The following is a 15283-nucleotide window of genomic DNA, read 5'->3' as shown; positions in this document are numbered from 1 at the left end:
ACAGTGTTCAGACAATGTGAGCTGCTTCCCATCTTACAGAGTCTAGCTGCAGCCATTTTAACTGTGGGCAGCTGAAGCTGCTGCCTGTTCACTTCCTGGATTTACGGAGACACACAGAGGCACACCTCCAGCTTTGCAGCCCTGCAGCTCTGCTTGGCCCTGTTATGACTCACCCCCCCTCTCTTCTTGGCAAACTCTCAGGAGAGTGAGGGAGAGAGCTGTGCATGATGTCATAAGCCTAGGATAATGACCAGACAAGAAACGGGAAGTGAGCTGTATAAGGTATTTACTGGCAGATAAAAAATGTTTTACTATCCAAAGTTAAAACAACAAGGACAGAAGATTTAATAGATGGAAAGTTGAAATAACGATTGAAGGTCTGCTTTATTACTGTATCTTAAGAATGTATTGATGAAACTGCACCTTCCAATAAAAAGGGACCAATGTTTCAATTTGCACTAGGGAAGGAACCATTACATCTAAAATGAAACATGATTTCTGTGTTAATTGGACTGAGTAGGTAAATATACCATGATTTTCATTAAAAAAAATACTTTAAAATCACTTTAATTGTGGTATCCTGTGAAATGATTTCAAAATACCATTTGCAGCATTTAACACTACCCAATCCCTGTGCTTTTTACATACACTTTATACCTGCACTATTTACCTTGTATGAATATGAACCCTGCACTCTGTATGTTAGCTCAAGATTTAAGCCCCCACTGTTGCACTGTGTACGTGGCTTTATTCTTCTCCCCTGAGTGCTCAAAGAGGGTCCTCATTTTTTTTAAAGCTTGAGATATTAGCCAGATAAACTAAACTAAACTCCTAATCTGAGAGAGCTGAACTTCCCCCCAGGAAAAAAAATTGTCTACTCCCCTCTTGTCTAGCCTTGAGCAAACACTAATGCAGCATGTATATTATATGCAAGGGACATCTTTGTTACATAATTTTTATACATGTAATGTTTTTTCACTTTTCTACTGTGCAGAATTAAAATTCACATAGCTAGTGTTGGCAGAAATCCCTTAAAATTTTGGGATTGGTGTTAACATGTTTATTGTTACTACCAGTGTTTTGTGTTTGTTTTACTTTTGTTTTTCTTTAGCCCCATAACTACAGCTCTCTTTTCTATGTTTAGCTACTACCTGCGTCATTTAAAATTGGTGTCTAGTAGCTTCTAAACCATCCTTTTTCATCCAGGGTGCCTTGAGGTTTCTTCAGGGGTGCCTTGGCAAAATGCCTAAAAAATTCCCAAAAATTGTATACAAGCCAACATGTGGATGAAGGCTGCCTTTTTAGTTACATCAAGTCACAGGTTTTCATTGTGCACTATAACAACCTTCTAGCTGCTGGCGTCCTAACGACCGATGGCATCATCAGTTGATGAGAAGGATATCAGTCGCCTGCATAACATCCTTGTTTGACCCTCCCCTGCCCCTCTCCATCAGCGTTGGTGTCACATTAGCTGAGTGATGAAGAAAAACTGAGGGAGAAGAGAAATATTAGAATACTAGTCAATACCAGTTTGCAAAAGTGTATTTGCTTTGGAAGAATAAATCACCTCTAATCCTGGGCGTCCTGCTTGGACTTGTGGATGTTGCTGTATTATGTAAAACTATTAGAATAGTTTTTACATTTTAGAATGGGGTGCCTCAAGTCTGTCCATAATTTTTAAAGGGTGCCGCGAGACTGTCCATTTTTAAAGGGTGCCTTGACTAAAAATGTTTGAAAAAACACTGTTCTAAACACACTCCGGACTTTTTTTTAGCAGGTGGGAATATGTTCAATAACCACATAAGGACTGCCCCATGCAGGTATACTGATATGATACTGATTTTGTGCCCAGGGTCTGGGGCACCCATCACAGGTAGTTCACTCCCACTGCGGGACACAGCAGGAGCAAATCAGTGGGTCCAGTGGATGCGTTGTTTGCCAGGACCCACCGATCGTTGACAGGAGAGGCAGAATGGAGATCTGTCTATGTAAACAGGGCAGATCACCGTTCTGTCAGAGAGGAAGATGAAGATCTTGTGTTTCTGCTAAGCAGAAACACAGATCTCTATCTTCCTCCAGTTAAGCCATCCCTCACACAGTTAGAAAGCACTCCCTAGGAGCACACTTAAACCTTTGATCGCCCCTGATGTTAACCCCTTTCCAGCCAGTGTCATTAGTGCAGTGAGAGTGCATTATTTAGCACTGATCATTGTATTAGTGCCAATAGTCCCCAAAAAAGTGTCAACAGTGTCAGTTAGGTGCCAAATTTGGGCACAGTGTCACAACGGTCAGCGCAATTGTCAGTTAAAGTAGCGCAGTGCTGTATCGCAAAAAATGACCTGGTCATGAAGGGGGGTAAACCTTTCAGGGCTTAAGTGGTTAATGTTAAGCCAGCTGTCAGCTTTCTGTTTCAAGTGATTTAGAAGGCTGTGAAGCCATACCCCCAAAGGCATTGCTCCCCCACCCAAACACTATCTCTCTTCTGCCCCTTTTTTGGGCCCGGGGCAGGCCTAATGGGTGTCACAGGTGGAACAGAGGGAGATCTATCGACCTTTATGTAATAGCAATGAAGTGTAAAAAAAAGTTTTAAAATTTAAAGTAATATATAATGCACATTAATGTAATGTACATGCACATTTGTACAAAAGCATGCAGGTTGGGTGTGCCTGCACAGAAAAATAGCAATTTAATTACACATATTAGGTATCATTATGCTTGTTATACCCCGTACACACGGTCGGACATTGATCGGACATTCCGACAACAAAATCCATGGATTTTTTCTGACGGATGTTGGCTCAAACTTGTTTTGCATACAAATACACAAAGTTGTTGGAATTTCCGAACTCCAAGAACACGGTCACGTAAACCACGTACGACGAGACTATAAGTGCGGCACCCTTTGGGCTTCTTTTGCTAATCTTGTGTTAGTAAAAGTTTGGTGAGAGACGATTTGCGCTTTTTCAGACTCGTAATTTTCAGATCGTTGTTCTGGTGTTCAGTTTGTGCTTGTGGGTTTGTATCTGGTCTTCAGTGCGTGCAGCGAGTTACCATTCACTTGTCATTGTCTTCCTGTTCGTTCGTTACTGATTTTCAGGTCACTCTTCACAGGCCTTGCTGTTCTTCAGCACATTCTGTTACTTCGTTCTGAGCAGCCGACCATTTTCTAGCCATGTTGCGTATACGTACTCATCATAGAGTTTGTGCTGTGCGGGGGCTTGGTGTTGGGGTCCTTACTTTGACACAAGCCCAGTCCATGAACAGGGTGGGGAGGAGTTCATGGACCAAGAATTGGTTGCTCCAGCATGACCAATTCTGTCACATGCCTTTGCTCCAAGAGATCCATGAGAATAATCCTGATGATTTCAGGAACTTTCTCCGGATGACGGACCCCGTTTTTCACCTTTTGTTGGCTTTGCTGACCCCCTATATCAGCAGGCAGGTTACCTGCATGAGGCAAGCCATCACTTCTCCCCGTCGCCAAGCCTGCAGGACCTCAAGTTCTTGACAGGCATCTCCCCCCAGGCTCTGGGGATCATTATCCCGGAGTCCTGTTCTGCCATCATCCAGGTCCTGCAGAAAGACTATATTAAGGTGAGATTTTTATCCTTTAATATCACATTTTATTGTATAGAATGTTTGCTAATGTATTGTATTTTTTTCCTCATTCCCTAATTACCATGATTGTAATATGCTGTGAATGTCCCTTTTGTCCTCATGCATGCTGGATTTTTATGTAATTTTTTTTGTCCTTCATACATATTTGCCTTCACTTACCTCCCCAGCATACTCTCCTGGGCCTATATTCACCTTGTGTAGTTACTTAACAATGTATTTTGTCAGCTCCATAGAAGTGCTTTACCCTAAATACCCCCTAAAATGTAGAAAATTGTGATGTGTGCTTTAAATTCAGTCAGAGTGCCAGAGGCTTTTTTTTGGGTCCCCAAATCATTTGGAACCCTTCCTCCCCGCAACTGCTAACTCAGCTGATACCAATCCTCTATCTGCTGACTTTGCCAAACCCATACACACTATACCTACCTCTTTTGTGGTCATATTTATGGATGAATTCCCCAAAGCATGTAGTGCAAGGGCCTGCCTGAATACTTTCAAATCGTAATGTTCAAAGTTTTTGTATTCTATTATTATCTTGATAGGTAATAGCAGAATGTAAAAATGTGCTCCAATTTGGACAGTGTGTATTTATATATTTGTATTATGACACTTCTTGCCTGTTCAGTGGGCGGCCAATAGTGTAAAGTAAGGAGGGGCTGGCCAAAGTAATACACATTATTTAGGCATTCATCTCTCAATGAAGTGGAGAGGGTTACCTGTCCAAAACATCTCCCCCCCATAATTTTTTTTAAATGGCCCATGAGAGGGGGGGGGGTCTAATAGGTGGACCTTATACCTTTGTCTTTAAATACTCCCTAAAATAAATGTTATACTTATGTTGGCCAAGAATGTTTGTGTCTAATCTGCTTTCCATGTTTATGTGCAAAATGATTAATTTTTTTTCTTGTTTGACTCCACAGTTTCCTTCCAACCCACAGGAATGGCAGACTGTGGCCTTGCACTTTGCCCAGCGGTGGGACTTTCCTAACTGCAGAGGGGCAGTTGATGGGAAACACGTCCACATCATGCCACCACCCAACTCAGGGTCATACTATTACAACTACAAGGGGTTCAATAGTATTGTGATGTTGGCGGTGGTGTCAGCTACTTACGAGTTCCTGTATGTGGACAAGGGGAAGAATGGCCGGATGTCAGATGGTGGAGTCATCGCCCACACGGAGTTCTACAGGCGTCTCCAGAATGGCAGCTTGGACTTGCCACCTCTAGAAGACAATGCGGAAGGACTCCCATTCGTCTTCGTTGCGGATGAAGCGTTTGCGCTGGGGTACCATCTTATGCAGCCATTCCCTATGAGAACCCTCACCCCGGACCAGAGGGTTTTTAATTACCGGCTGGCCAGAGCCAGAAGAGTGGTGGAGAACACGTTTGGAATAATGGCCAGCCGGTTCCGCCTATTTTTTACACCGATACACATGGCGGAGTATAAACTCAATCACATCATCCTGGCTTGCTGTGTTCTCCATAACTTTTTAAGGAGAAATTCTGTGAACTATACTGGCTCAGTTGGGCCTGAAGCCGGAATTAATCTCAATTAACCAACCCTGACGGCGCTTGAAGCTGGCCGTCCTGGCTTGCCCCCTCAGAGTGCCTGTGAGGTCCATATAAGATACATGGAATACTTTGCGGGTAGGGGGGCCATCAATATGCCGGACAATGTCTGAGACTTTTTTTAAATAAAAAAAAAATTAAAACTGAACTAATTTTTAACTAACATTTACTGCTTGTGTTTCTTTTAGCTGACCCTGACTGCAATTTGGGGAGTCCTGAAAATGGCGTGATTGTGTAAAATTAAAAAGCACTGTTGGGTGTTATTTACTAAAGGCAAAGACACTTTGCACTACAAGTGCACTTGAGACTGCACTGAAACTGCACTTGTAGTGCAAAGTAGATTTGCCCTTAGGAAATAACCTCCATTGTCACTAAAAACACCAATTTTACCACAAAAAAATGTTTATGAGCACTGAAAGAAGAAGCCACACATTGTTGATTATCAATCTTTTTAATACAAGCACAATCACATGTGCATTTATAAAAGGTTTTTAAAACAAACCAACATGTTTGTTGTATAACAAATTTTTAGGTCACATTAATAAAAGTAGAAATGTCCTTTTAAGGTAAAACAGGCATGTTTAAAACCAACAAGAAATACACAAATATGGAACTTACAAAGTTCAACTTTTGTAGAAATTGAAGGCAATATCAGACATGAGTATTTATAAACTGTGTTTGATATTGCGTTCAGATGGGGTGAAGTCACCACTGGAAAAGCCAAATTTTGAAGATGCACAAAAATTGCAGAATGTCAACATGTGCTAGCTGCCATCATGGGGGATCAATGGACGTGTTTTGTGGGTGCAACCCCTTCCTCTCAGCTACTTTATTATTGAGGAAGGGGTTGCACCCCCAAAACGCATACATTGATCTCCCGTGATGGCAGATAGCACATGTTGACACACTGTGTGCATCTTCAAAATTTGGCTTTTTCGAGAATATGTTAAAAAATGTGAAAAAAGTTTTCGGGAAAAAAGCCTAAAAAATTAGGGATTTCGAGGGGTTTTAAACTCTCCCTAAAACATCAATGATGTTCTTCATTTTGTTTTGAACATCATTGATGTTTTGCTTGATGTTTTCCAAGTCCCTATTACACCCCATGATCTCCCCGATCAGGATCTGGGCACTTTCACTGGTGAAATGACCTTCATCCACAACATCACGATCACCTAAAAATATAGAAACAAAAACACACCATGTATTATAAATATGCTAGAATATATCTCTTACCTGAGGCTGTGGTCACAGACACTCACCTAATGTGGTGACTATTTGCACCACGTCTCCCTCCTCCTCCTCTTGGCTTTGTGGCCTTTCTACTTCTTCCTGAGGTGGGGGGTCTGTTGTCTCATCTGATGAGTGGTGTCCTCCGAGTCTTTTCTCCCCTATGTAAAAAAAAATAGGTATACTTAGCACACAGATATTTGATGGCAGAAATAGGAATATGAAACATTGCTTGGAAGTGGGGTACAATTGTCTATTTTGGCAGAGTTCCAAGATGAAGAAATATTGTTTTCCTTTGTCAAGCTTACCTGTTTTGTACAAGCTTCACAGACGCAGTCACTCCTGTAGTATACACTGGATCACCTGTGTGGGCCCCCTAATAAAAAGGGTGTTCTTGTGTCCCACACTAGTGCTCCAGGGTCCAGATGTGTAAACAGCTGCTGAGTGTCCTCTCCTTACACAGAATCTAGTTTGCATTTCATTCTAGTTACAAACCCATCTAGACACCAAAATTATTTTAAGAGAAGTAGGCCAGAAAAAATATATTGAACTGCATCTTTTATAGGTCGAGCGAACAATGTTCCCTATGAACGAATAATGTGTCCATGATCATGAAAGTTGCTATTTTAAACTGTACAACAGTAAAGAAAAGCACATGGAGTAGCACAAACAAAATAAAAATAAAGAATAGGAACACAGGACAACTACTTACTTTTTTTAAGCACTCTCCTGATCCTTCTATACTGATCGTGCTCCCTTAATTTGAGGTCCGACCACCGCTTCCTTAGTTGATCCTTGGATCGTCATACCCCAAAATTCCTGTGCAGACTCTTCACAACTTTCGCCATGATCTTGGCCTTTCTGACATTGGGGTTGGGGTAAGGTCCATACTTCCCGTCATAATCGGCCCTTTTCAAGATGTCCACCATCTCCAACATCTCCACAAAGGACATATTTAAGGCCTTAAATCATCTGCTCCGGGATCGGGATGTTTCTGGCTCCGGGCTTTCCTCCTCCTCCTCTTTGCTGTAATTAGCACGCACCTGTTGTGTCTCCGCCATGTGCTCTTCCGCACTGCGCCGAATGAGAAGGGGCGGGGAATAGACTACAAAGAATGTCAGGGGCGGGCAGAGTTTCACGCATGCGCAATCTATATAAAGCGTAACACGTGTGCGTAGTACGTACGATCTGTGAGCGGAGGAAGGAGTATAGGAAGCGCCGATCGTGATAACGAAGGTAACATTTAAACTTGGGCCTATACTGTTTAGAGATTGAGGCCTATATTGAGACAAGATTAGGAGAGTTTAGCCTGACATTAGTGTTTGTCTTCTGTTGTGTCTTGCAGAGAAAATGGATATATTGAAGGATCAGGACTTTATCATCATATTCATTGATATGTTCAGGGAGCTGCCCTGTCTGTGGCAGGTAAACCACCACATTATAAGAATCAAACAAAGAGGAAGGCAGCGCTGGATAAATTGCTGGAATTCGTTAAGCCGGTGATCCCCACGGCAGACATCACCTATTTGAAGGCCCTAATTGGTGGCATGAGGAGCACATATCTAAGGGAGCGCAAGAAGGTCCAGGATTTCCAGAGATCAGGAGCAGCAGATGCCATTTATGTCCCCAGGCTGTGGTACTATGACAGACTGCATTTTCTGGCAGGCCAGACTGAACCCAGGCCAGCACTCTCCAGTCTTCCTTCTATGCTTCCTTCCCCCTCAGCTGAGGCTTCTGATGTCCAACCTGGGCCTTCCAGGCAGCAACATGTGGAGGAGCCCAGCTTGAGCCAGGTATAGCATTCTTCTAAATATTTCTGGTTGTCATATTAATGATGTTAAATCTAATTTAGTTTGGAGTACTAATTTCTGATTGTGATTGATGAACCAAAAACTAAAACGATGTCCCTTTGTCATACACAAGAAAGTCTCAGGCAGGAGGTGGCCGGGCCAAGTAGGCTGCCCGATACCCAGGTCCCTCCCCTCCGCCTTCAAAAAAAAAGTGGAAGGAAGAGGAGTAACCTGGAGGAGGCAGCAATTGGCCTATTTTGGAAGGCTACTGAGGCCCTCAGAACACCCCACAGTGTTGAAAAGGGTTTTGCTGACCTAACAGCATGCAAAATGCTGCAAATGGAGGAGGGCCAATGCCTCTTATGTGAGTTTCTCATTTTAGAAGCACTAAATAAGGGGTTGAGGGGCCAACTCACATGCCAAAGCCACATTTGTGAGCTCACCCATGGTCCTCCTCCTCCTCCTCCAGGTCCTCCTCCTCCTCCTCCAGGTCCTACTCCTCCTCCTGCCACACCTCCAACACCAGAGCCACAGCGTGGAAGTAAGCGTGTAAGGAAGACCAGAGAGTGATGACCTGGGTTCAGTCTGGTCTGGCAAAAGATGCAGGCTCTTGAATGACCACAGCCTGGGAACATACATGTCATCTGCTGCTGTTCATGATCTCTTGGACTTCTGGACCAGATTGTACTCCCTTATATATGGATTTCTCAGGCCACCAATTTTGCAGGAAAATAATTGACGTGTGCCCTGGGGGCCAAAGGCTTCGCCAATTTCTGCTGTTTCTCCAGCGTTGCCTCCCTCTTTGTTTGGTTATGAGCCCTTAATAAAGGAATTTTTTTTCAATTATACTTGCCTATGTGTGTTTTCCTTCAGAAAGGACAGTTTGTTTGTGAGGAGGCAGGTACATTTCAAAAATACAATGTGAAATTAACATGAAACACCAACACCAAGCAACCTCCTTAAGATTAATAAATAATACAAGATAATAATGGTGTTGTGGTAACTTGACACACAAAACACACCCAAAAATATTCTGGAGTAAAAAAAAAAAAGATAAATAAAACACAAGATCAGGCTTTAAAAAAAAATCCTAAAAAAATTATTTAATCTAAAAACATCCCAAAAAGATAAGTTTTTCGGAGATGTGACAAATTATTATATTGATGAAATCACGAGAAATAATAAAGAAAGAAGTTTGTGAGAACTCTGTGTGAATATGAGCAGCAAAACTACTTCATTCTTCTAGCATTATAAAGAAGAAAAAGTGCGCTGCATTAAACAATTTAAAACATTGCAGCGTGACGAAAGCGCTTTATCCATTCCGAACGCTAATTTTACCAGACCGAGCAGTTCCGTCTCTGAATTTATTCTGAGCATGTGTGGCACTTTGTGCGTCGGAATTGTCCACACACGGTCGGAATTGACGCAATCGGATTTTGTTGTCGGAAAATTTTAAATCCTGCTCTCAAACTTTGTTTGAAAATCCGATTGAAAAAGTCAGATGGAGCCCACACATGGTCGGAATTTCCGACAACAAGCTCCGATCGCACATTTTCCGTCGGAAAATCCGAAAAAGTGTACAGGGCATTAGAGTGTGAGCAATAATTTTAGGACAGTCACTCATGGTTAACTCTAAAATTATAGCCTGTAAAGGCTTTTAAAGCATCACCTATGGACAATTTTGGGTACTGAAGTTACTGTATTTTGTATGTGTACACTTTTAAGGTTTGCAATGCTCGTTATAGATTTACTTAAAAAAACAACTTATTTTCTGTATTTTAGCAAAAAAATGGGTAATTAATTTTGTTTGTGTTCACTAAAATGGACTTTAGTGTATTTCTTACTGAGATTTGGGTTTGATTAACATGCAAGCTACTATCATGCGACATTAAAAATTGCAACTACTACCTTTATATTCTCATGGTCTCTGCTTTTCAGAAAATATACCTTGTTTTTGGGTTTTAACTAATCTTCAGACCTAAAATGTGCATATTAACATGTGTGCAAAAAAAATTAAAAATGGCTTTGGTGGTTAATTAAGATTAGCATTAGGTTAGCAATACATCATTTGCAAAAACACACCTATTTTAGATGAATGCAACATCAATTATTAAAGTACATTCTCTGCCTAAAATAACTTGGTTGATGCACAGCAAAAAAATTTGTTGAAATGTTAATAACTTTAGCATGCTAGTTATGGGTCTCTCAGAAAGTATTGATGCCATAGTAAACCAGACAACTGCCCTTTTTAGAAGAGGTTATCCATGGCAGCCTCTCAGTACAGGATATTTTAAACTTAGCTATCACAATAGAGAAGTAAAAAAATTCTATGGCTGGTGTTTGAACTGCCCTTCATTTCAAAGAGAGGTCGAAAGAATATAGAGGTGTATGTGTCAATTGGGCACATTTTAGAAATACTGACTGTAGGGTAAACAGATATTTATACATAGTCTCATGGCACTTCACTTATATCTATGTGTTGAAGTTGGCTGTCAGTATTAAAGTAAGGCTCAATCCTTCTTTACATCTGCCTATGTTTAATGTAGAACCACTATGCACTACACAATTTAGGGTTCAATAATTAGATGCACAAACAGAAGTACACTATTCCTAACAGTTGCTTTTAAAGTGGATTATTTTGTTTTAGTTCTATAGTCTACTTTTATCAGTTTTGACAGGTACCCGCTCCCACTTCCAGCTCAGTTCGACCACCACCTCCTCCCCCCACAGCCAGCCCATTCACAAAGTGCATTGCGTTTTGTGCATGCGCAGTAGGGAACTGGTTGTGAAGCCACAAGGTTTCAATGCTGGTTTCCCTTAGGCAAGATGGTGGTGCCAGCACCCAATAGCCGATTAAAAAATCGGCTCGGGTGAGGACACTGCTGTATTCCTGACAGGCAAGTGCCCTAATATTAAAAGTCCACAGCTACAGTATTTGAAGCTGCTGACTTTTATTTTTTTCTAAAGGAGCCTAGTGATCCTCTTTAAGTTACAGTATGTATTAATTTTTAAGGGTGATATGAACACAATACGCTGTTTTTCTTCTAAGAATCATAGAGGATGCTCATTGCAGGCCTACCAATGGCATACCGTACAGCAAAATAAAGTCATGTTTAGGAGGTGAATAGCAATGCAATCAATCAAAAGATGCCCAGTGCAGTTTCGTCTCTATTTTCATTATAGAAAGACCTGTGAAATGTTTTTCTTTGAAAACACATACTCATGCAGTTTCAGATTGGCCCTAACAAAAGCATAGTTCTTTAGTCTACAAAGAAGCCTACTCCTTCCCTTTTACACAGGATTCATGACCTGTGCAGGAGAAAAAATGTATGTGCTTCACATTAAAAAGAAAATTCAAAAGGTCTCTTGAAAGAAAGGAAAGTGTTCAAAGACAGTAGTTATCTCCTAAGGGAGGGAAAAAACAAATCCCTACTGTGTAGAATACAGGCCCATTAGTTGGACATCAAACTACGTATGACAGTTCTTCCTGAAAGGCAAAACTGATAATACTTTCTATTTTTTTATCATTTTCAAGAAAGTACCCTAAATCATGAAAGAGGACACGCCTGATATACTTGGCATTTATACAATATGCTGGCCCATATACTATACTTGTATCTTAAAAAGTATAAAATCTTACTAGATCTAAAATAGTATAACTGTGTTTCGTTTGGAATTAGGTTTGTTTTAAAACAGCAGATATTTTAAACCTGGAATAAGGTAAAGAATTTGTTTTGTACCTGCAAAGATGCATAGACATACATATCTCTTGCTGATTGTACCACAAAACAGTGCTCTGCTGAACAATATTCCCTGAATGCAGTGTCTTCTGATTCCGACACAGGAACGTCAATCTCCTGTGTCCCCCGTAGCCCTCAATGCTTCCTCCCACTGACCTACACGACATCACTACTGTATCCTGAGATAACTTGAAGGTCAGTGGGAGTAATCACTGAGTGCTTTGTGGATTACAGGAGACTGACACTTCTAGAAATGTTTATTTCAAAAGAGACTATGGGGGTTATTTACGAAAGGCAAATCCACTGTGCAAACTACAAGTGCAAAGTGCACTTGAAATTGCACTGAAAGTGCACTTGGAAGTGCAGTCACTGTAGATCTGAGGGGGACATGCAAGGAAAAAAAAAACAGCAATTTAGCTTGTACATGATTGGATGATAAAATCAGCAGAGCTTCCCCTCATTTCAGATCTACCCCTCAGATTTACAGCGACTGCACTTCCAAGTGCACTTTCAGTGCAATTTCAAGTGCACTTTACACTTGTAGTTTGCACTTGTAGTGCAAAGTTGATTTGCCTTTCGTAAATAACCCCCTATAGCTGAAGTTTACTCTGCAGAGGAGTGGATATCTCCAACAGGAAAGGTAAGAGAGGTAAGTATTATCATGTTTCTTTGCAGATATGACATTTTTAAACTAATTTTACAACCAATTAGATTCTTCCTCATTTTTATAATGGAAAATAAATGCAAAGTTTTGAGTTAACCTTTGCTCTTTTGTAGAAACTTTCTTTTAAAATGATTAGTTGATCAAGAGAGCTGATATGGGGGGTTATTTACGAAAGTCATATCCACTTTGCACTGCAAGTGCACTTGGAAGTAAAGTCGCTGTAGATTCGAAGGGGAGATGCAAGGAAAATAAAAACAGCATTTTAGCTTGCACATGTTTGGATGATAAAATCAGCAGAGCTTTCACTCTTTTCAGATCTACCCCTTAGATTTAGAGCAACTGCACTTCCAACTGCACTTTAAGTGCACTTTCAAGTGCACTTGCAGTGCAAAGTGGATTTGCCTTTTGTAAATAACCCTATGGTATACAATGTGCCTTTCTCCTGCAAAGCCCAACCTTTGTTCCAACTCACTCACTTCCAGAAACAGATTATTCATGTTGTAATATGAATTAAGGTGCTAATCAACTAAAATATTATGTTCCTCACTTACTTTGCAAGAATTTTTGCTCCTGGTATTTGGTGTAACTACAGGTTTGACAGCCAAAAAGAAATGGGAACATATGTGACCCAGTTTACCAAACAGATACACCAAGATGCAGTCTGGAAATTGCATTCCAGTTATCATTCTAGGCATACTGTGTCAAGTATTCCAATGTTCATATAGGAGACAGACTAATACCTACTTATTAAACCAAAGTAATAGTAAAGACAGGTTTATCGCATCTCCTTGTGTGCAATCTACAACCTTCTACCTGCTTTGAACCCAAGGTCCTGTTGGGTTTGTCAGACAGAGAGGGAGGCGATATGTTGTAACTTTATCTTAAGCCAAATCTTTTTTTTTTTTGAGATTTGCATAGAGTAGTTAAAGGGTTTGTAAAGTCTAAACATTTTTTACCTTAATGCATTCCTTGCATTAAGGTAAAAAATGTTTAGGTCTCAGCATCACCCCCTCAGCCCCCCTTTACTTACCTGAGACCTCATTCGATCCAGTGCCATGCATGTCTACAGATCTTTTCTCCCCTCACTTCTGGGTCTCACTGGCTTTTCTGGTGCACCGTGAGCCATTGGCTCCCAGTGCTGTCAATCAAAGCCAGTAATGAGGAAGAGGGGGGTGGGCCGAGTCCTGCTGTCTCTGTCAATGAACACAGCAGAGGTACTCTAGTGCGAGCATGCACGCCATGGGAGGTGGCTTCCCATGGGGGCACTGGCCAGAGAGGAGGGGCCAGGATTGCTGGCAGGGGTTCCGAAAAGTGGAGGTTCCCGCCCCTGCTCTGTCCGATTCCATTGCACAGAGTAGGTAAGTATAGACATGTTTGTTATTTATTTATTTATTTTATTTACCTTTACAACCCTTTTAACCATTTGCCATTCGCGCTATAGCCGAAAGATGGCTACAGCACGGACTTAATTTGCCGGGAGGGCAAAAAAATAAAAAGAATATGTAATTTCCATGTAGATACAGTTTTTCATGGAATTTGAATCCATGACTTTTTGGCAACAGTAGTAAGGGCTAGAGCACCAAAATATGCTTCCATCGTCCATGGTCACATCTGGCTTGCATTTTTGAATACACTTTAGACAAAAAGAAACACTAACATGCCTAGGTCCAGTACAGGGTAAATTAAGGTATGCCTATCTGCAGTAAGTCTTGTGTCTAGACAAAATGAATGCGCATCAACTTTGTGTGATCATTAAAGCCCAACTCCAGGAAACATACAAAGTTCTCCCATTGCTATGATTAACTGCTTGTTTAATGTAGGGAACAGTAAAAGCACTTTTACTTACCCAATCCTCTGCTTCCTCAGCTCTGGTGGTGGTGGACTGTTCGTTGGTAGCCTGAAATCCAATACAGGGCTATGGACCCTGAATCAGTCTTGATGATGTCAGAAGACCTTAGACTACCAGAGCATGAGGGAGAAGAGAGTGCAGGGACAGGTCTAGCAGCACACAGCAGCAGATAACTGGGTAAGTGAATCTGTATGTTCCAAATTCTCTAGACAGAAATGAGCAGTTAAATCTTACAGTTCACTATAAGGGAGTACTTTTAGGTTTCCTGGAGTTCAGGTTTAAGTTTTTAAAAGCTAAATGTATAACAGTACTGAAATAATTGCTCCTGTGCTAATTTGGAAGAAACTTGCTTGGTCTCATCTTAGAAACAACAGCTGTATATATTTGTGTAGGTATGGCAGTATCCATTTGCATATTCTGATATGTTCATGTATAAGAGTATACACTGATTGGACACAATGATTATTGCAGTTTAAGTGTACGTAAAAAAAAAAGTTTTGTATAGGGTAGGGGATGATAAAAAAAAAAACTCAATTTATTTTTTGCTGTGTCCCATTGGAGAGATTTCCCTTCACTTTCTGTGCTAAATATGCAACAGGAAAAGAGAGAAAAACTCTGGTGAGGTGAGTTGTTCCTGAAGAAAGTGTCCCCATTGGAACACTTCCCTTCTACTTTTGTTCTCGTGACAAAGAATTTGAAAGAATTTAGATTTCCCAACACACATTTTGTCTCAAATAGAGAGGGCAAATCTATTTAGTAAGATCAAAGACAGCAATAAAAAAAAAAAAAAACTTGAGAAGGGTTCTAATCCTTCACTACTTTATACAAA

The 15283-nt window shown here is 40.9% G+C and overlaps 1 protein-coding gene across 1 annotated transcript in view; it reads left to right on the top strand.

Moving 5' to 3' along the window:
- POU6F2 (POU class 6 homeobox 2) overlaps positions 1-15283 on the top strand; it is a 760637-nt gene that overhangs the window by 666211 nt on the left and 79143 nt on the right. The window lies entirely within an intron of this gene.

This window comes from Aquarana catesbeiana, linkage group LG05, assembly GCF_042186555.1.
Source record: "Aquarana catesbeiana isolate 2022-GZ linkage group LG05, ASM4218655v1, whole genome shotgun sequence".
Classification (NCBI taxonomy): Eukaryota; Metazoa; Chordata; class Amphibia; order Anura; family Ranidae; genus Aquarana; species Aquarana catesbeiana.
Note: the sequence above shows the minus strand (reverse complement) of the source record. Positions and strands in the feature narration are given on the sequence as shown.